The sequence below is a fragment of the Lepidochelys olivacea genome (genome assembly GCF_965140295.1).
Source record: "Lepidochelys olivacea isolate rLepOli2 genome assembly, chromosome: 18".
NCBI classification, from domain to species: Eukaryota; Metazoa; Chordata; order Testudines; family Cheloniidae; genus Lepidochelys; species Lepidochelys olivacea.
Window position 1 is genome coordinate 6,644,192 of NC_140428.1, and position 22,507 is coordinate 6,666,698.

Below are 22,507 nucleotides of genomic sequence, written 5' to 3' on the forward strand. Positions count from 1 at the left end.
TATCAAAGTCTTTTTGGACATGTGTATAGAATGAAAGGTGAAAGTGGACACCAATGGGCAGAAGCCTATGGACTGATAATGATCATGATTAATATGTGCTTGATATATGCTCGTGATTGTCTATAAAAAAGATCATAAAGGGTAATGCTTAAAACTAACTTCTGCTTCATGAAGAATGGTTAAATTTCCTTTTTCTAAGTATTTAAAATGACATTTATAAAATAACATGGTGTAAAACTATTATTATTACAAATTGCAAATTAAAACTTTTTAAATGTATAAGCATTTTACTCGAGTGCATTTGCCTCATGGTGCACAAATTTGAACTCTGCTTCAAAAATTTGCACAGAAGAAATTTTTTGCACACACGGCCTGTCAAAAATTAGAGGGAACGTTGTCCCCGGGACCTCCTGCCCCTTATCCAACCCCCACCCCCCTTACCAGGCCACTCAGAGTGGCAGGACTGGCTTACTGGAAAGCCTGGGAGGTGGGCGGGCACAAGCCGCGCTGCCCGCATGGTGGCATGGCTGCGAGGGGCATGGGGGCGGGGGGGACAGCAGAGGAGGAGCTGGGGGCTAGCCTCCCCAGCAGGGAGCTCAAGGGCCAGGCAGCCTCACGTTCCCCCTTGGAATTTCTTCTTGCCCCCCAGTTTAGGAACCAATGATCTAGAAGAATGCCTGTGATGGCTGTTCCATTGCTTGGCATCTGGAACAATTTAATCTAAATGGGTTAAATCACTCCTCTTATGACTGCATCTGTCTCTGAGAAAGGTGTTCAAACTGACCATTCCCTCCAGCAGGCTCAGCACCTGTCACAGAAACCCAATACATAAACCATGTTTTGGGGTACAGATCAACACTCTCACCATGGAGCACCTTCCCAGCCATCACAGATTGAAGATATGTATTGAGTGTCAGACAGATAGATACAAATTGGGGATGCACAGAGAAATAGATACATATTGCAGATGTGTGGGTGGATATGTATTGGGATGGACGGCGAGAAGTTTATTGGGGATAGAGGGATAGATGCACGTTGGGGATGGCTATGGGATTTGGGTAGATGTATGTGTATTGGATGGATAGACATGTATTTGTAGTTAATGTATGTTTTTGCAAAAAGAAAAGGAGTACTTATGGCACCTTAGAGACTAACCAATTTATTTGAGCATAAGCTTTCGTGAGCTACAGCTCACTTCATCGGATGCATACTGTGGAAAGTGTAGAAGATCTTTTTATATACACACACAGCATGAAAAAGTACCTCCTCCCACCCCACTCTCCTGCTGGTAATAGCTTATCTAAAGTGACCACTCTCCTTACAACGTGTATGATAATCAAGGTGGGCCATTTCCAGCACAAATCCAGGGTTTAACAAGAATGTCTAAGGGAGGGCGGGGTAGGAAAAAACAAGGGGAAATAGGTTACCTTGCATAATGACTTAGCCACTCCCAGTCTCTATTCAAGCCTAAGTTAATTGTATCAAATTTGCAAATGAATTCCAATTCAACAATTTCTCGCTGGAGTCTGGATTTGAAGTTTTTTTTGTTGTAATATCACAACTTTCATGTCTGTAATCGCGTGACCAGAGAGACTGAAGTGTTCTCCGACTGGTTTATGAATGTTATAATTCTTGACATCTGATTTGTGTCCATTTATTCTTTTACGTAGAGACTGTCCAGTTTGACCAATGTACGTGGCAGAGGGACATTGCTGGCACATGATGGCATATATCACATTGGTGGATGTGCAGGTGAACGAGCCTCTGATAGTGTGGCTGATGTTATTAAGCCCTGTGATGGTGTCCCCTGAATAGATATGTGGGCACAGTTGGCAACGGGCTTTGTTGCGAGGATAGGTTCCTGGGTTAGTGGTTCTGTTGTGTGGTATGTGGTTCCTGGTGAGTATTTGCTTCAGGTTGGGGGGCTGTCTGTAGGCAAGGAAGTGGGTTTGTGTGTGGGGGGGGGGGGTGGGGGGGTGAGAACCTGGATTTGTGCTGGAAATGGCCCAACTTGATTATCATACACATTGTAAGGAGAGTGATCACTTTAGATAAGCTATTGCTAGCAGGAGAGTGGGGTGGGAGGAGGTACTTTTTCATGCTTTGTGTGTATATTAAAAGATCTTCTACACTTTCCACAGTATGGATCCGATGAAGTGAGCTGTAGCTCAAATAAATTGGTTAGTCTCTAAGGTGCCACAAGTACTCCTTTTCTTTTTGCGACTACAGACTAACATGGCTGTTACTCTGAAACCTGTATGTTTTTGGGCACCTCATTGCTGAGCAAAAAAAAAACAAAAAAAAAACACCCAGCAGTTTGGCAAACTGCCCTGCTTGTCCACCCCTAGAACTGACCCCGTAGATGTGTATTGGATGGATAGCTGTATATTGGGGTGGGTGGATGGTGTGGCAAGGCACCTCCTTCGCCTTGCTGGACCAAGCACTTCCCCCTCTGGTGATGGGTAAATCAGCCCCACCCTACTCCGAGGAGTGTTCATCCTCCCATTATCTGTGCTCCTTTGGCCCTACTGGGTGATCCTACACAAACAAAAGGGCAATAGTCCCATAAACATGAAAACAAAGGGATGATACCTTCCCCTGCCTCCTCACTGAGGCTGGGTGTTGCCCTGTAGCCTGCCCCAGGATGTCAGTCCTTCCCCTAGAAGGCACTCAGGCTTGTCTGCTTCCCCTATGGGGAGGAGTGTAGCCTCCCATTCTGGAGAAGCTTACTTCCCTGCTGCCACTAGCCTGGTAACAGCTTGTCTCTCTCTCCCTTCCAGTTTTAAAAGTTCTCAGGCAGCCCTTAACTGGATCCAGGTGTTCCTAATTGACCTGAGGTAACCCCTTCTCAGCTTATAGGGAAGAGGGCCTTTAACATTCTAGGGCTAACATGCCTGCCTTCCCACACCCTCTTGCAGCTGTCCAGCTGACTTTGTCACAATGACTGGATAGATAGATATGGACTGGATGGATAGATACGTTTTGGATGTATAGTGGCTGTATATTAGAGAGGGTGAATAGGTAGATCGTATTTCATAGAATCATAGAATATCAGGGTTGGAAGGGACCTCAGGAGGTCATCTAGTCCAACCTCCTGCTCAAAGCAGGACCAATCCCCAATTTTTGCCCCAGATCCCAAGTGGCCCCCTCAAGGATTGAAAATTCTTTATTATTTTATTATTATTATTAATTCTTTACTCTTTATAAAGAGTATTTTAAATTCTCTTTATTAAAACTCCTAATTATTCACTATTATGGATTGGATTGTCAAATTGTCACCATCCTCTTTGAAGTGTGCACCCCAAAGCCAGATACAGGACTCATTGTTAGTCTGACTAAGGTCATATCCCAAGGGATCCCACCACTCTGCTCCTTCTTAATCGCTCTCACATGATATCGCACTAGGAGTCACTGGTCTGCTGGTTCTCATTGGGGCTCCTGAGTCCTTAGGGCCAAGAAATCGTCCCCAGCCCATATGTCTTATCTATATTCTCAGTACCTAGCTGGATGGCCTGGCGTCTGGTCCTTTCTAACCATCTCCAACCAATCCACCATTTGCACATGACAGGTGAGTTGCTTTCTCTGGGTCCCTGACTGGGCCAGCAGAGTCAGCCACTCAAAATTGCATGAGATTGGCTTCAAACCAAGATTTTTAAAAGTAATCCATGTTGGCTTCTTTCTTTGCTTTCTGCTTTGTGACCCTTCAGGGGGGCCTGGGGGTTGTCTCCAGCCTTTGTGGGGAGGGAGCAGGGATCACATCTCCAGCTTTCTTGAGGGGCAGGGGTCTGGTTCCAGCCTCCTTGGGGAGTTAGGATGGGCATATATCACATCAACAACTTTCGATGGGATGGGGGGGGAGTTTGAGTCCCCAGCTTTCGTGGGAGGTGGGGGTCATGTCCCCAGCCTTCTCTCTACAAACACAAAGGTTAGAAAGTGCCTTTTTCCTCCATGGAGGCTGAGATTCCCCCCCACCCCACCCCCGTCTGAGGAGCTGAGGCTTTAAGGGAGTCAGCATAGCTGGTGAGTCTGGAGATCAAACCTCAGAGCTGCCATGTCATCTGGCTGAGCCAGGTGGCCCTCCATGGCACTGCCCAGGGTGCGGGGGGTGGGTGGGTGGGAAGGGAAGGGAAGGACTGATGCAAAGCTCTGCCCAGTTACTGGGTAGTGGCACTAACATCATTTCTGTTATTTCTCTCTCCCATCCTCAGTTTGTCCAATTCCCTCTGTCTGCCTCCTATAGGCCTCCCCCTCAATCCTCTGCCCTGTCCCTCTCTGTTCCTCACACCCCAATCCCAGACCCATAACCCTGTGTTCCATACTCGGATTGCTTGTCCCATTCCTCTCATTCCAGCCCGACACAAAACTGCCCCATCCCCGCTCGCCCTGATTCCTGCCTCATCCCTCCTCCATCCCATACTCCCACCCCGATCCCCTGCCCTGTTCCCCTTTTCTTGCTCTATACCCTCCTGCCTCCTGCACTTTACCTCTCCATCCCATATTCAAACCTACACCTTTCTCTGCCCTGGTCCCATCCCCCCACTGGCCCTATGCCACTACCACCACCTGGTCTGTCACTCTTCCCCCCAGGGCAGGTGGCCCGAGTCTGTGAGGCCCTGCAGGAGAGTGGGGAGTTCGAGCGTCTGGCACGGTTCCTCTGGGCCCTGCCGCCTACCCTTGCCCACAGGTGCCACCAGGTCCCTCCATGGGTGCGGGCCTGCCCTGAGCTGGGGCCGCTGGGCCCCCACACCGCAGCCCTGCTGGCACCCTATTGCAGCCAGGCCTCACCCCGTAGGGCCCCAGGGACCTTGGGGGGCCTGGACCAGTACCCATCATGCAGGAGACTATCCTTCTCCAACAGCAACATCCAGCACAGGGCCAGCAGCTTCAAGGTGAGCAGGGCATCGGGTGGTGGGGCAGGAGAGGAAGAGGGTCATGAGCAGCAGATTGACAGCTCCTTGGTGAGAGAATAGAGTGTAAGGTACAATCCCCCACCCCCAGGGAATAGACTGTGGGCGATGATTAAATAGACTGCTGGGGACAGCTCTGCCCCCCCTCCCCAAGAGGAATGCTCTGTAGGGCAATCCCACCTCCTCCTCAGGTGGGACAGACTGGAGGGGATGATTCTGTCTCCCACAACCACCACCCAGTGAATAGACTGCAGTGGATTATGCTGCCCACCAGGATGGTGAATGCTCTATATGGGCCTGTGCATGGCTGGGAAGGCTCATCAGGATAGGGTATAAGTGTCTCCCTGCTGACCCCATCCCTGTGTTGATACCCATCCCACTGCCCTTCTCTCTGTCCACAGGAGAAGACACGGAACCTGCTGCGGGAATGGTACCTGCAGGACCCCTACCCCAACCCCTCCTGCAAGCGCCATCTGGCCCATGCCACTGGCCTTACCCCCACCCAGGTGGGGAACTGGTTCAAGAACCGCCGACAGCGGGACCGTGCTGCCTCGGCCAAGAACAGGTGAGGGGCCTGAACATCCCCAGGATCCAAGATGGTGCCTGCCCCAGGCTGCAGCATACAGGCCAAGTGGGACTGGATAGGATAGGAGACATACATGAAATATTCAAGGGGTCCTGTGCTGCCTGGAGTGGGGCGGGGGCAATAAGGGGTCCTGTGCTGCAGAGAGTGGGGTGGGGTGCTTAGTAGAAGGCCCCTTGCTGCTGGGAGCGGGTGGGTCAGTAGTGTGAGCTGTGCTTCAAGGATCATGGTGGAGGCTCAGTATGGGGTGGTGTTCTTCAGGGATTGGGATAGGGTGTCAGTAGGGGGCACCAGGGTTCAGGGAGAGGGTCAGGGCCTGAATAGGGGGCGCAATGCTGTATGGAGTCGGGTGGCAGGGGTGCAGTAGAACAGGGGTTATCAACCTTTTTCTTTCTGAGGCCCCCCTCAACATGCTATAAAAACTCCAGGGTCCAGAGGGGGGGGGGAATCAGGGCTCCAGACCAAGAGTGGGCCACTGGACATAGGCGTAGTTTGATTTCTATTGGGGGAGGGCAGGGGCTGGTGGGGCTTGGGCCAGCTCCGCACAGCGGGGTCCAGGAAGGCAGCGCCACCTCCACCCTCTGACTCACCACGTCAGGCCACCTAGCCTGTCTGGGTTGTGTGTGGTGTGGGTTCAGCTCCAAAAGTTTGAAAACTGTTCAGAGTACAGGGAGGGGGGAGCTCAGGGCTGTGGGTGGGGGGTGTAGCTCAGGGTGCAAGGAGTGGGGAGCTAGGGGCTGTGTGCATGCAGGGGGTAGTTCAGGGTGCAGGGAGGGGGTAGCTGGGGGCTGTGTGCGGGCAGGGGGGGGTAACTCAGGGTGCAGGGAGGGGGTAGCTAGGGGCTGTGTGCCAGGAGGGCTCCCCTGCGGTCACTGCTCCCCAAGGGCTCTGCTGGCCACAGCGCAGGGTCCCCCTGCCTGGGCAGCTCTTACCAGATGTGTGAGCTGAGGAGCCGCTGCAACCCCAGGCACCAGCAGCAGCAGACAGGGGAATGCCGTGGCTGCCTGCTCTATGAAACTAGCCAGAGCAGCAGCTGCCCGCATTGCCCAGACTCTGGCTTCCTGCTTCCAACCTGGCCAGGGGGTGGGGGCCTCAGGGGCAGGGAGAGGAGGAAGTGGGGTGGGGAGCTGCCCCAGGGACTGTCCTGCTCTGGCACTGCAGTTGGTGGGGGGGACCAGGGCTTGGAGTTTCAGCACCGTGGTGGGGGGTGCTGGGGCTCAGGGTTTCAGCCCCATGACGTAGAGTGCCAGGGCTTGGGATCTGGGTTTCAGCCACAGGGTCCCGTCCCGTCCCCCCCACGAAAGGGCGCATGGACCCCTGGTTGAGAACCGCTGCAGAAGGGGATGTAGTGCTGCAGGGAGCTGGATGGAGGTTCAGTAGGGGGCACAGTTCTGCTGGAAGTAGCTTTCAGGGCTGAAAGCCAAACTGAATCTCCCAGTAATGTGGTTTTATTTCCTCCAAATACAAGTGGGGCTTCAGGGTGCGCCTGCTCAGGTTCAGTCCCTGGGATCCCAGTGCAGCCCCCTTGCTTATTGGAGAAAATGTTGCCACCCTATTTCCCATGTCGTGAGGGCTGGTCCAGGAGCACCTCATGTCTGGCACATGGGATCAGGACACTTGGGTTCTATTCCTTCCTCTTCCAGAGACCTTATGCAATTCCCTACTTCTCTCAGTGCCTGTTTGTTGTCTGTGCAGTGCCCAGAACAATGGGGAACCCAGTCTAGGTTGGAGGTCTATGCAGCATCCAGCACAATGGGTCCCTGATCTTGGATAGGGTCTGGACAATATCTGGCACCAAAGAGGCCCTGATCTTGGACAGGGTCTCTTTGCATGACCATAGCATGGTACTAATAACTTGCAGAGAGGGTTTACACTGGGAGAGGGATTACTATAATTGAATGGGGCTTTTAATTCTCTAGTTGCATTATTAATTGCCCCCACACCCAGACTCCAGAAAGATTCATCATCCCAGCCTCCCAAGGCTGAGAGTCAAGACACTGTGGGCCTGAGTGACACCCCATCTCTGCAAGAGCACAGCAGTGCCCTCAGCAGGAAGAAGTATCCCACCTCAACCATCAGTGACAGCAAGAGCAGTCTATGAACAGCAGAGACCTGCACCTGGCCAGGGGTGGGTAGGAGTCATGGATTTCCCCATCCCCACCATCCCCCTTGGATGACATGGAAGGATGTGACCTGCAGGGGGATCCAGCCAGAAGCCACAGGACAAGGATTACTTGTGTAAGCAAAGGCTGAATGAACTCTCCTCTGACATCTAGCAATGAGCCAAGATGAAAAGATTTCAGGAACAGACTGTATTTTCATAAACTCACCTACTCTTTCTAGGTGCACAGCATGATGGAGCTGCTTTGCCAAAGTGATCAGTTTTTGCTAGTCTTGGGTTACAAATCACTTTATTGAATGCAGGGGTAATGAAATGTTGTTATCCCTATTATGAGTAAAGGGCAGCAGAACTGTACTTAGCCTGCCCTGATTGAGGGGCTTACCCTAAACTGAATCTCACTTGCTATGCAGGGGGCAGGGATGCCAATACCTAGGGCAGAAGAAAGAGAGTAAGAGTGAGTGTTCATGTCTGGGGGTATGGGATCTTACTAGGGAGTCCTAGGTATTATTTGCTACTGTTCTCTGTAGTGTTTAAAAATAGAGCTGATTAGAGTTTTTGTGTGGGTTCAGTGATCACTAGAGCTGAAATCACTGATAACTAGGTGCTGAGCGTTAGATCTGGGGTATAGTAGTAATGGACTGAAAGAAATTGCAAAGTCTGTGGTAGACGTGAGGTTCCTTCCACCTCTTAAAATCACAGAGCTGTTTTAAGTAGTAGCACCTCAGAATGTGATATCACAGCAGAGAAATGGCAGTAGCAGTGGCCCAGTGAACAGTCCTGGCCCAGTGAACACTAGCAACTATGAGACAGTTGCAATGGTGAGCACAGAAGCAGTGCTCAACGCTTTTGGGGTGAACTCATGTGAACACACCTCTGAACTATGGGTCTTTACTGATTGAGGACAGTAACTGTGAGGAGGGTGCACTGGGGAGAGTGGTGTGTTTTTACACTGCAAGATGAGAAACTGAGGCAAAGAGTACTGCCCCGTGTACTCTGAGATGGGTGTTTGCTCATGGTCATATACTTTTGAATTGTGGTGTTTTCCAAAATTAATGCTGGGTTCCTTTTCCCGTTTTACTAAAAATGTTCTTTGTTGTACACAGACTCAATGCTTGTGAGTCTACCTCTTAGAGACACCCAGGGGTGATATTTAATTTTCCCAAATTACTGGGTGGAGGTTGAAGCTATTTCTGTTTTGTACTATTAAGAGGCATCCCTAGATATTGAACCTGGCCCTTGTTGCTGCTGACTCCACCTGACAGAAGGGTTAAACCTGAGTGAGAAAGATACGATTTTTACCCCCTTCTGAGGGGGTGGGTGAGGGTAGGGCAGCAGTGCTGAGCTGCAGAGCAGGCCTCTCTCCATTGCTTTCTCCCAGCATGCACTGGGGCCCCTCAGGGAGTCTGCACGGTCCTGTCCAGTATGCATTGGGGCTCAGCAGGCGGTGCAGCTGGGGCTCACCAGGGCCTGATTCAGGAATCTAACCTGCTATCCCCACACTCTGAATAGCTGGTGCTACAGGAAACTAAGTCAATGGGGAAGAAAAATATATGTTATGAGAGACCTGGACTTGTGTATGGCTTTAGCATAACCATGTATGCTCAGCCACCATAAGTTGGAAACAAAAACCATAGAGTCAGGACAATTTGGCCTTGTATTGCAGCGTAGGTACACCCTGTCACAGGGTGTCAGGTCACGAATGGTTAAACAGAAGGGATGTACTGCCGCCGGCTAGATTCCATAATGGTGACTGACTACCAAGCAGGTTAGTACTGTCTAGTATTTAGACTCCCTTAGACTTCCCTCACTCTCAGGCAGTGTGGCCTGATGGCCTAAGTCAATAGGTAGCCCTTCCTTACAGGGTTCTGTGGGCCAGTGGCTGGAGTCAATAAAGTGGACCTTCCTTAACGGGCTGCATGGCCCAAGGGCCAGAGTCAACAAAGCTGCCCACCTCCATGGGGATGTGTGGCCTATTGGCCCATCAGGGAAGCAGGACACCACCTAGGAGCGTGGGGTATCTGCGGTAGAGGAACTGGGATCCTTCCTGCTCCTCAGAGTCCCAAAGCAGGGCCCTGGCAGGTCTCAGACCTGGAACAAAAAGCAAAGCTACAAAAGTTGGTCCAAGACTTTCCCTCCATTTTATCTTTCCATCTAGTGCAGATGAACATTACCAGTCATCATAGACACCATTCCCAGGCAGAAGGTCTGCACCCAGCATTGCCCACTTCCCAGAAAAAGGTGGGAAGTGGTCCAGAAAGAACTTGAGGCAATGCTGGCCCTGGGGGATAATGGAAGAGTCCCAGCGTGAATGATGAAGCCCAATAGTCCTGATCCCAAAGTCTGAAGGGACGGTGAGGTTCTGCATAGACTTTAGGGCCCTGGCAATGGGGATCCTCCTGAAACATGCTGACCGGTTCCCTGATTCTACAACTGGAGCAATGTTTCAGTCCCCTGGGCTACCTCCTACTTTGTCTTCTGCTGCAGTGGTCCACAATTCCCCTAGGTCTCTGGGGTCCTCAGCCAATGCAGCTCCTTATGGCTCATTACCCTCTCTGGGTTCTGCTGTCAGCCAGGGATCTGTCTGGGGCTCGGTGTGTGGCCCGGGCTGTTTACACCCAGTGTTGAGATACAGCCTCCTCTGCAGTGAGGCACAGAGGCTGTTTATACAAGGATTGTTCACCTGAAGCAGAGATGAGTCCATTGCTGGGGTAAGGCACTGGGGCTGTTTGTATGTGGATCCTTCACATACACCTTTAGGCCCTGGCCCCCAGCTGTGTGTGGGGTTGACCTATTCCCTGATGGGGATGAACCCTGATCCCCAGCACTGCCCACCCCACCCCTTCACCACCACCACCAAGGCAACAGCACAGTGGGAACTGATGGGGCAGCTCTTGCTTTGGCTGAGTCACAGAGAACAGCCAGTTTGGGTGAGCCAGCTGGAGGGCTACACATATGGACATCTGTGCACAGAGACAAACGTGTGTACACAAACACACACGGACGCAGCAGCCTTCTCTCCTGGAAAGAGCAGTATGTGAATCATAGAAGATTAGGGTTGGAAGAGACCTCAGGAAGTCAACCCCCTGCTCAAAGCAGAGCCAACCCCAACTAAATCATCCCAATCAGGGCTTTGTCAAGCCAGGCCTTAAAAACCTTTAAGGATGGAGATTCCTCCACCTCCCTAGATACCCATTCCAGTGCTTTACCACCCTCCTAGTGAAATAGTTTTCCCCTAATATCCAACCTAGACCTCCCCCACTGCAACTTGAGACCATTGCGCCTTGTTCTGTCATCTGCCACCACTGAGAACAGCCTAGCTCCATCCTCTTTGGAACCCCATTTCAGGTAGTTGAAGGCTGCTATCAAATCCCCCCCTCACTCTTCTTTTCTGCACACTAAATAAGCCCAGTTCCCTTAGCGTCTCCTTGTAAGTCATGTGCTCCAGCCCCCTAATCATTTTCGTTGGACTCTATCCAATTTGTCCACATTCTTTCTGGGGGGGGGGGGAACTGGACGCAGTACTCCAGGTGTGGCCTCACCAGTGCTGAATAGAGGGGAATAATCACTTCCCTCAAACTGCTGGCAGTGCTTCTACTAATGCAGCCCAATATGCTGTTAGCCTTCTTGGCAAGTAGGGCACACTGCTGACTCATATCCAGTTGCTCATCCACTGCATAGGGGTTTCCATTAATCACCCCCCACAGTGGTTTTAGTTCCTGCAGAACACTCCCATGGGGACAGAATACAATCCCCAGCCTACATGAACACATACAACCTTTATACAGTTGATACCATGGCCTTGTGAGCCCAAGAGCAGGGCCAGCCCTACACCAAATCCCGCACGCCCCCCCCCACCATTTGTTAAACTTTTCAATACCTTATTTATTGCCTTTGTGCCCATTTCATGACTTTGATGCACAATTTGCATGCATGATTTAGCCCTGTCATATAAGATGATAAATTAGTATGCTAGGAACTGTAAATGTGTATATATTCATGCCATTTTTAAGCAAATAAAAATTTTGTTTCAGCTAAGCTTATAGAAACTTTAATTTTAAGAATAATTGAAATTTACTAACATCAAGAAATTGATCTGTGCACCAGCACTATGTAGACCAGTATTAAACAGAGTTACACTAGGTGAGAGTATGAGAATGTTAACACTCGTTCAGAAGGCTGCTTTTCTCATCTTTGCCCTCTCGAGCTGAAGCACAGCATCAGAGGAGCCAACACTTTCACAATTATATATATATATATAAAGTTGCAGCTGGGCTCTCCCTTCACTTCAGTTCATTCTTATTTCTCACTGACTGGCTGGCAACACCCCGACCCTTATGTAAGCGGGTGAATAGTCCCGCTATTGTGAGGAACCTTCCTGGCTTCTGCACTACCCCGGTGAAGTAGGCTAGCGAAAGGATCTGAGTCCTTGCTCCCACTTCCTTTACCCACTGGCCTCCCTGTCCTTAAGGACTCCCCTTCCACTCTCCTGTCTGGCAGAGTCCTCGCAACTCCAACAAGGCTGGGCCCAGGATTCCTGGGGGGCTCGACCCCCAACCCTGCTGTGGTCACCTAGGACAGGGGCTAGGGTGTCCCCACTCCGGGGTACTCTCTCTGCACTGGGCACTTCTCTGACCCACTGACCATTACATACAAGTTAAAGCAAATACAAGTTATTTAATCAACAATTAATTTTAAAAAGAATAAGGCAAAATGGGAAAGGTTAAAGGAAACACATCAGCCCGCTCTGTGGCAGGGAACACCACAAACAGTGTCTCTGAAGTGTCAGGGCAGTTCACAGTCTGCTCCTTGTAAGTCCCAGGCCTTCTTCTCAGGCCCTGGCTGTGCTGCAGGGATGCTGTGGGTTGGACACTTGCTTTGGTGGTGGCCACATGCTCTCAGACTCTAAGTGGTAGGACCCTTCTTCCCAGTGTCGCCCCCGCCCTATTGGGGTTATGATCCAAGCCTGGCCTGCAGAACCTCTTGACTGAGGAATCTCCCTGTGCTGGGCCCACTGCCCAGGGTCCCCCTCGGTCTCCCCAGCTGCTCACTGCACCCAGCTCCAGACTGCTCCAGCCCCAGCTGCACCACTTGGTCTCTGCACTGCTGCTGCTCTGCCTCCAGCTCCCTGGGCTGCTTCTCTGGCCGCTCTGGTTGCTGCAGCTCTGCTCCCAGGGCAAGTCTGCTCTCTCTGGGCTGTGCCTCTGGGTTGGGGGCTGCAGCTCTGCTCCCAGGACAGGTCTGCTCTGCAGGCTGTTTCTGTAACTCTGCTCCCAGCACTGACCTGCTTCCTGGGCTGCTTTTCTGGCCCCTCTGGCTCTGGTTCCTGCAGGTCTGCTCTCTCTGGGCTGTGCCTCTGGCTTTGGGGCTGCAACTCTGCTCCCAGGACAGGGTCTGTTCTCTCTGGGCTGCTTTTCTGGTTCCTCTGGATCTGGCCCAGCTCTGCTCCCCAGCTCAGCTTGGGCCCCTGCTTTCTCCTTAGCTGGGCCCCACTCTGTCTGACCCAGGCAAATCCAGCTCACTCGGAGGACGGGACCTCCCTGGCCTCCTGACTCCCTGATTAGCCTGCTCCCCTTGTCATTCAGGCTGACCTGGAGCATTGGCCTTTCCCCATTGTTCCTGAGGGCTGTCAGTCTCAGGGTCCTGATTTCCCATTGACCCTTCCCCTTTTAGTACTGGGAGCTAGCCAACCAAAACACCCCCACTGAATGTTAGTAAGGGGGCAACAGTCCCCTTACATTCCCCCTTGCTAAAATTCTGCGACAGCCACAATATTCACACCAGTACATCCGGGCCCCATAGTAACACCATATACCCACATCATATCATATTAAAAACCCATTAACAATTATCAAAAAGAACATTTAACATATTTGACATTTCACATCTATTTCTTCATACTATACATAACAATATTCATTAAAACACTTCATGAGACCAGTAAGCCTCACTTCAGTCCCCGGAAAAATCATGGAGCAGGTCCTCAAAGAATCAATCCTGAAGCACTTACATGAGAGGAAAGTGATCAGGAACAGTCAGCATGGATTCACCAAGGGAAGGTCATGCCTGACTAATCTAATCGCCTTCTATGATAAGATTACTGGTTCTGTGGATGAAGGGAAAGCAGTGGATGTATTGTATCTTGACTTTAGCAAAGCTTTTGACACGGTCTCCCACAGTATTCTTGTCAGCAAGTTAAGGAAGTATGGGCTGGATGAATACACTATAAGGTGGGTAGAAAGTTGGCTAGATTGTCGGGTTCAACGGGTAGTGATCAATGGCTCCATGTCTAGTTGGCAGCTGGTGTCAAGTGGAGTGCCCCAGGGGTCGGTCCTGGGGCCGGTTTTGTTCAATATCTTCATAAATGATCTGGAGGATGGTGTGGATTGCACTCTCAGCAAATTTGCGGATGATACTAAACTGGGAGGAGTGGTAGATACGCTGGAGGGCAGGGATAGGATACAGAAGGACCTAGACAAATTGGAGGATTGGGCCAAAAGAAATCTGATGAGGTTCAATAAGGATAAGTGCAGGGTCCTGCACTTAAGACGGAAGAACCCAATGCACAGCTACAGACTAGGGACCGAATGGCTAGGCAGCAGTTCTGCGGAAAAGGACCTAGGAGTGACAGTGGACGAGAAGCTGGATATGAGCCAGCAGTGTGCCCTTGTTGCCAAGAAGGCCAATGGCATTTTGGGATGTATAAGTAGGGGCATAGCGAGCAGATCGAGGGACGTAATCGTCCCCCTCTATTCGACATTGGTGAGGCCTCATCTGGAGTACTGTGTCCAGTTTTGGGTCCCACACTACAAGAAGGATGTGGATAAATTGGAGAGAGTCCAGCGAAGGGCAACAAAAATGATTAGGGGTCTGGAACACATGAGTTATGAGGAGAGGCTGAGGGAACTGGGATTGTTTAGTCTGCAGAAGAGAAGAATGAGGGGGGGATTTGATAGCTGCTTTCAACTACCTGAGAGGTGGTTCCAGAGAGGATGGTTCTAGACTATTCTCAGTGGTAGAAGAGGACAGGACAAGGAGTAATGGTCTCAAGTTGCAGTGGGGGAGGTTTAGATTGGATATTAGGAAAAGCTTTTTCACTAGGAGGGTGGTGAAACACTGGAATGCGTTGCCTAGGGAGTTGGTGGAATCTCCTTCCTTAGAAGTTTTTAAGGTCAGGCTTGATAAAGCCCTGGCTGGGATGATTTAATTGGGTATGGGTCCTGCTTTTGAGCAGGGGGTTGGACTAGATGACCTCCTGAGGTCCCTTCCAACCCTGATATTCTATGATTCTATGAAACCAATAACATAATCATCTCTAAGTCTAAGAGGAAGTACACCCTTATTAGCCCTCTGGGACCTTCTTAAAACTGGTGGTTCGTTACTCATATTTTCCAATTCCCTGTTCTCGGGTAAAACTGCGTGAGTTTGAGGGATCTGGCCATTCCCAGTAGGGTTTGGGTTTACCCCATTGGTTTTAGTCTCCTCTGGAAATGCTGCTCTGTGCCTCCTACGAGCCCTGGTAAGAATAAAAGTCCAATACTTTAGCTGGTCCCTATGTACTACTCTCCCAGGACCTCCTTGTTCAGGCTGGATAGCATACACTGGCAGTTCAGGATTGTTGTGGGTGACCACAGTGTGGGAACTTGGCTCCCATTTGTCCTGTATTTTATTACGTCTCTGGTGTCTGTGGCTACGAACTGGTACGCTGTCACCAGGTCTGATGAGAGCCCCACTGGACTTGCGATCATAAGTCCTTTTCCTACTTTGGGCTGTGTCTTTAGTTGTACTGAGCAACTTCACTGGCTGTCTTGTGGACACCTTTGACCCAGTCATCGAAATTGGTCACCTCATCCTTTGAAAAGGCTTCTTGATGCTTCTCTGGCAACACCCTTAAGTTAGCCACCTGTGCAGGAATCAGCCCTTGTCATGCCGCTTGAACTGGAACTAGCAGTCTCCCATCACATCTTTTCTGAGGAAAGGCAAATTGTTCTCCCCTCTCCCCAAATGTTACCTTCACCTGAGGGATCACCTCCTCAGGCTGCAACTCCCTAGCTTGAGTTTAGAAGACTCACTGGTACTCTTCCTTTGATGGTACTAGTCAGTACATTGGCTGACTGAAGTCCATTAGGTAGGTTTACCCCAGATGTAGGCTTTACAACAGCTCGATATCTACTGGCATTTTCTGATACACAGCAGTGTTTATCAAGGAACTTCCCTCTCCGAGGAGGAATAACAGTCTTCTGTTTTCTGCCCACTTTAACATTTCCAATCTGCCCCGCAGGGCCCAATGAATGGTTTTGTCTCTGTGCTCGAGCCAGCACTCTACTCAGCACAGCATTCTTCTTAGAGTGCCCATCACGGTTCATCCTCCTGGTTCCTTCTTCTGGCAATGGTAGCTCCTTCAGCTCACTAATGATGTTCATCCCTAGAATCCCTGGGACTCCTTCTCCCATATGGCTCCCTTCAGAGTCTCTGTCTTTCAGGATGAAGATGCATTTCCCTGGCTGTGTCTGGCCCATGTAGTCTATGTCTGCTTCGAGGCATCCCACCACTGGGATTGCCAGTCCATTAACTGCTGTTAGACGTACAAACTGTGTGCTGTGCATGGTCAGTTCCTTGTCTTTCAAATATTTTTGAAAATGCGACTCAGTGACGGTGGTGACTTCTGAGCAAGTATCTAACAAACATCTGGTCTTCACCCCTGCTATACATACTTCAGCAGTTAGACAGTTTCCAAATGCTCGCTTACAGAAGTCATTAGGTATGCTGGCATTGCCCACATTCCTTTCAACACTGTATGCAGAGTGATTTTCCACCAAGGAGAGGCCTAGGAATCCTTCTGCCACTGCTTGGCCTTCTACTGTAGATGGACCACTCGCTCCTGGTGCCCCATTGGTTTTCAGTGCCTGGGACTCTGTTCTCCCTCTCAGTGGACGTTCCCGGCTAGTATGCCCTGGCTTTTCACAAGTGTAACAGATGTACCTTCCCAGCTCATCCTTTGGTGGGGCTCTTCGGGATCCCGGTATCCTTGGATACTTTGACATACTAATGGGATTTTTTTCCTTCATTAACTCAGTCATCACTTTTATCATCTCCTCCTGTTGGACCGCCAGTTTTTGGACAACCTCACTTAAACTTTCCAGTGTTAACTGTGTTTGGGGTAGGGCCTTTTCCCCAGCAGCTGCATAAACTAGGCTCCCCACTTCGTGTACGGGGGTTAGGCTTGGCTGTCTCTGTCACAGGAACTTCCTCTTCTTCTGACCACATAATGGCAGCCTGCATGAGTTCATGGAACTTCTTACTGGGCTCTTCCTTAAACCTCCTTTTCATTTTGCGGTGGAAGGAATCATCCTGGAGCCCCAGCACTAACTGCTCTTTCAGAACCGTATCTGGGTCTGGAACTCATTGAGGGTCTCGCCACTCCACTTTGCTCATTCTCTCCTGGAGGTCATACACATATGCCCAGATAGTTTCACTGGGTTCCTGCTTTCACTCAAAGAACTCCTTTAGTCGGGTTCCAATAGGTACCTTGTCTCCATACACTTCTAGGAGGAGTTCAAACACCTTTTCCACCTCCTTTTTGTCTGCCACTGCCATGAACTTTACTGTGGCCTTGGCATGGCCCTTGAGGTGCTCCTCTACGAAGTCCACATGATCTTCTTCAGGTACTCTTAGCACACGCAGAGCCACCTTCACAGACTTGACCCACTCCTCTACCGTAATGTCTCCTGGTCTAGTCGGAAAGCCACCGAACTCCGTGACCTTCCACTCCTGTGGGACATAAATAGTAGGGGGTTTCTTAGCTTCTGCTGCCTGTTGGTCTATTACCGCCTTAGCCAGTGATAAGGCTTCTCTCTGTTCTGTTCTAGCTTGTTGTAATGCCTCAGCTTGGTCTGACAATCTGCGTTGAAGTTCAGCAAACTGGGCCCATAGTTCTTCAATTCCAGCCATGGTAGGGTTCTTGACCAGGCCTGGACAGTGCTATCAGAACTCAACCAGTAAACCAATGGGGTGGACCCTGTGGATAGGATCCTGTTCGTGACACCAATTATGTAAGCGGGGGAATAGTCCCGCTATTGTGGAGAACTTTCCTGGCTTCTGCACTACCCCGGTGAAGTGGGCTAGCAAAAGGATCTGAGTCCTCGCTCCCATTTCGTTTACCTAGAGGCCTCCCTGCCCTTGAGGACTCCCCTTCCACTCTCCTGTCTGGCAGAGTCCTCGTAAACCCAACAAGGCTGGGCCCAGGATTCCTGGGGGGCTCGATCCCCAACCCTGCTGTGGTCACCTAGGACAGGGGCTAGAGTGTCCCCACTCCAAGGTACTCTCTCTGCACTAGGCACTTCTCTGATCCACTGACCATTACATACAAGTTAAAGCAAATACAAGTTATTTAATCAACAATTAATTTTAAAAAGGATAAGGCAAAATGGGAAAGGTTAAAGAAAACACATCAGCCCGCTCTGTGGCAGGGAACACCACAAACAGTGTCTCTGAAGTGTCAGGGCAGTTCACAGTCTGCTCCTTGTAAGTCCCAGGCCCCTTCTCCGGCCCTGGCTGTGCTGTAGGGATGCTGTGGGTTGGACACTTGCTCTGGTGGTGGCCACACGCGCTCAGGCTCTAAGTGGTAGGACCCTTCTTCCCAGCGTCACCCCCGCCCTGTCGGGGTTACGATCCAAGCCTGGCCTGCAGAACCTCTTGGCTGAGGTGTCTCCCTGTCCTGGGCCCATGCCCAGGGTCCCCCTCGGTCTCCCCAGCTGCTCACCACACCCAGCTCCAGACGGCTCCAGCTCCACCACTTGGTCTCAGCACTGCTGCTGCTCTGCCTCCAGCTCCCTGGGCTGCTTCTTTGGCCCCTCTGGCTCTGGGTACTGCAGCTCCACTCACAGGACAGGTCTGCTCTGCAGGGTGCTTCTGTAACTCTGCTCCCAGCACTGACCTGCTTCCTGGGCTGCTTTTCTGGCCCCTCTGGCTCTGGTTCCTGCAGGTCTGCTCTCTCTGGGTTGTGCCTCTGGCTTTGGGGCTGCAGCTCTGCTTCCAGGACAGGGTCTGTTCTCTCTGGGCTGCTTTTCTGGTTCCTCTGGATCTGGCCCAGCTCTGCACCCCAGCTCAGCTTGAGCCCCTGCTTTCTCCTTGGCTCAGCCCCACTCTGACCCAGGCAATTCCAGCTCACACAGAGGACAGGACCTCCCTGGCCTCCTGACTCCCTGATTAGCCTGCTCGCCCTGTCATTCAGACTGACCGGGAGCATTGGCCTCTCCCCATTGTTCCTGGGGGCTGTCAGTCTCAGGGTCCTGATTCCCCATCGACCCTTCCCCCTTTTTAGTACTGGGAGCTAGCAACTAAAACAACCCCATTGAATGTTAGTAAGGGGGCAACAGTCCCCTTACACTTATATACCCATAAGGGTGTGGCTGACCTTCTAGGACGTTGGAGGAAAATGTAGTTCTCAGAAAGTCTGGAAGATTCCATGAGGTTCTACAAAGGTCCAGATATCTAGGACATTGGAGGAAAATGTAGTTCTCAGAAAGTCTGGAAGATTCCATGAGGTTCTACAAAGGTCCAGAACATTCTCAGAGGTGACCCCACATATGGAATACCTGAGACATTTTACTTCAAACATTCTATTTTCCCTTTTGTCACTAACAAAAACAGCCCCCTGAGCCCCCTGCCAAGAGTGCAAAATCTCTGTCACAGCTTCCCCTTTCGGAAAAGGGCCAGCAAGCGGTCTGGACCAGTAGCCTGGGAAAGCCTGCAGGTTGTGCCATGTCTGCTACTATGTCTGGTAATTTCAAATTTCAGCTATTCAGATAATAAATCAGCTTATAACAAGCTGGCACATCATTCATAAACCAGCTGGTTGACAACGACCCCATATACACATGTTCGTTTTAGACCCTGCAGAGAGGATTTGCAGCAGAGGTCTCCCATGCCCCCTTATATCTGTCACCCCAAAACCTTTGGATGTGAACCTGAGACCTATTCCTCCCACCCGGTGCCTAGGGATGGTGACTTTGTTCCTTAAGGCATCAGCAGCCCTGGTGCTGCCCTGGAGTTCACTCTCTTGGGGCATTATGGGGACCAGGCAAGGCCTGGCTCTGAACCATGCACACTGCTTGAAATCACGGAGGGAGCCCAACCTCTGGTAAGGGACCCTCTCTCACAGCCAAAGCCCCTACTCTGCTCCATCTCCTCTCAGGTCAGGGCCTGGGGATCCTGTGGCATCCTCCCAGGTTCTCTGGGTACAGGGAGTAGTGGATTGACCTCCCCATCCTCCCGCTGGGTTAACCTTTGTTCCCACATGCTGAGGTGAGATGAAGATTTCTCTCTCTTCCATCCTGTTCAAGGTCATTCAGATTGTCACAGACCATCTCTGCATGGGATGGGGAAGGCTGCTTCCTTCCCTGAGGGCTTTTGGGGTGTGTCTGCCTCAACTATCGGAGGGGTAGCCATGTTAGTCTGTATCCACAAAAACAATGAGGAGTCCGGTGGCAATTTAAAGACTAAGATTTATTTGGGCATAAGCTTTCGTGGGTAAAAAGCCCACTTCTTCAGATGCAACTGCCTCAACTCTTGCTTCTGAAGGGTTTTTGTCTGGCGAGAATCCCTCAGGGGTTGTCATTGCCTCCCCCTCCCAATGGACACACTGCTCCACTAGAGCGAATTCCATCACTAGCTGTGGTGGGATAGCCAAGGCAGAGGGGCCTGGCTCAATCTTTTCTCTCCAATAAAATGTTCCAATCTGGAGAGTCTGGGAGCATAACAAAGGCAAGGCAAACTTGGCTTCATAACAGAGTGTTTGGCAGTCTTCCCTCTAGAGGCTATGGAACACACCTCCTTCCCAAGGAGGTCAGTGTGGAGTGAACACCATAATATCGCTGCTAAAATCAGAACTTTCTGCTTAGCAAGCCAGTACAAACACCTTGGGCTACTGAAAGCTGTCTGTCTCATAGGCAAGTAGCCACAGGTTCAAATCCTAGCCACATGCACAGATAGCTACTTGAGCTAGAGAAGCAGCACTTTTATCTGATAGTGGTACACGGGTATTGAAGTCCTCAAATGGACCAGGCGGTCAGCATTTGAATCCCATAATGATATTTACTGCGTAACAGAAAGTGCTCCCTGCCCTGCTGCAGCAAAAATGGAAGCTGGGATCCAGACTTCCAAACAAGATAGGAAACAAAGGGTAGGACTAAATGGTTAGTTTTCAGAATGGAGGGAGGTAAATAGCCAGGTTCCCCTACGGACCTGCACTGCACCAGTGCTGTTCGACATATTCAGAAATGCTCTAGAAAAGGGGATAAACAGCTAGGTAGTGAAATTTGTGGACAATACAACATTTACTCAAGATAGTTAAGTTCAAAGCTGACTGGGAAGAGTTACAAAGGAATCTCACTAAATTGCGCAACAAAATGGCAGATGAAATGCAATGTAAATAAATGCAAAATGATACACATTGGAAAACACAATCCCAACTATACATACAAACTGATGGGTCTGAATCAGCTGTACCGGAATGTGAAAGAGCACATCAACGTCCTATTCCGCATCTAGGCATGCATGTATCCCTAACCCTCCTTGCCCCAAGAGTCCGCACTGAACAACTTCCTTCCCAAAATAAAAGCTGCTTACTGGGAACCTCCTCTGGTGTTTGTCCTTCCCCAAGCACCGGCCGCTGTGACTGGCTACCTTCCTCTTGGCTTGAGAACAGCTCCTGGCTGCATGCATCTAGGGATGCCGGGGTGTCTCCCTCTTCCTCAGCACCCTCGCTCCCGCTTTCCTCCTCCTCCTCCTGCCTTGTTGAACTGGGCTCTGAAGTGACCAGGGTGGTCCTTGGAGTAGAGGTGGAGTTGCCCCCAAGTATATTGCATCCAGCTCTTTGTAGAAATGGCAGGTCGTGGGGACAGCACTGGAGCGGCGGTTTGCCGTGCAGGCTTTGTGGTAGGCGTTCTATAGCTCCTTCACTTTAACCCTGCACTGCAGTGCGTCCCGGTCATGGCTCCTTTCCATCATGTCCCTTGATATCTGCTCGAAGGAATCAACTGGACAGCTTCCTCCACCCAAATACTGATGAGGTCCAGCACCTCGCCATTGCTCCATACTGGGGATCACGTGGTGCGTGGAGGCATGGTCAGCTGGAAAGGTTAGCTGGGAGCACTCCATGCCTTGCTGAGCAAACAGGAAGGGAATTTTCAAAATTCCCAGAGAATTTAAAGGGTGGGTCTGATGGTTGGTCACCTGAGGGCAGGACAGTACTATAGCCCCGTTGTAAGTGGTGGCTATTAAGGTAACCACTGTAAGCAGCAGGGTGGGAAAAAGACAGAAGTGAAAGCTTTGGCCATTCATTATTTGGAGGTTTGTTATGGTCAGTTGTCTGACTCTTATTGCAGCAACAGACACACACTGGTCTTGTATTATTCCAGAACTGAAATATCTTTAAAATCATGATGAGATTACTGGTTCTGTGGATGAAGGGAAAGCAGTGGATGTATTGTTTCTTGACTTTAGCAAAGCTTTTGACACGGTCTCCCACAGTATTCTTGTCAGCAAGTTAAAGAAGTATGGGCTGGATGAATGCACTATAAGGTGGGTAGAAAGTTGGCTAGATTGTCGGGTTCAACGGGTAGTGATCAATGGCTCCATGTCTAGTTGGTAGCTGGTGTCAAGTGGAGTGCCCCAGGGGTTAGTCCTGGGGCCGGTTTTATTCAATATCTTCATAAATGATCTGGAGGATGGTGTGGATTGCACTCTCAGCAAATTTGCGGATGATACTAAACTGGGAGGAGTGGTAGATACGCTGGAGGGCAGGGATAGGATACAGAAGGACCTAGACAAATTGGAGGATTGGGCCAAAAGAAATCTGATGAGGTTCAATAAGGATAAGTGCAGGGTCCTGCACTT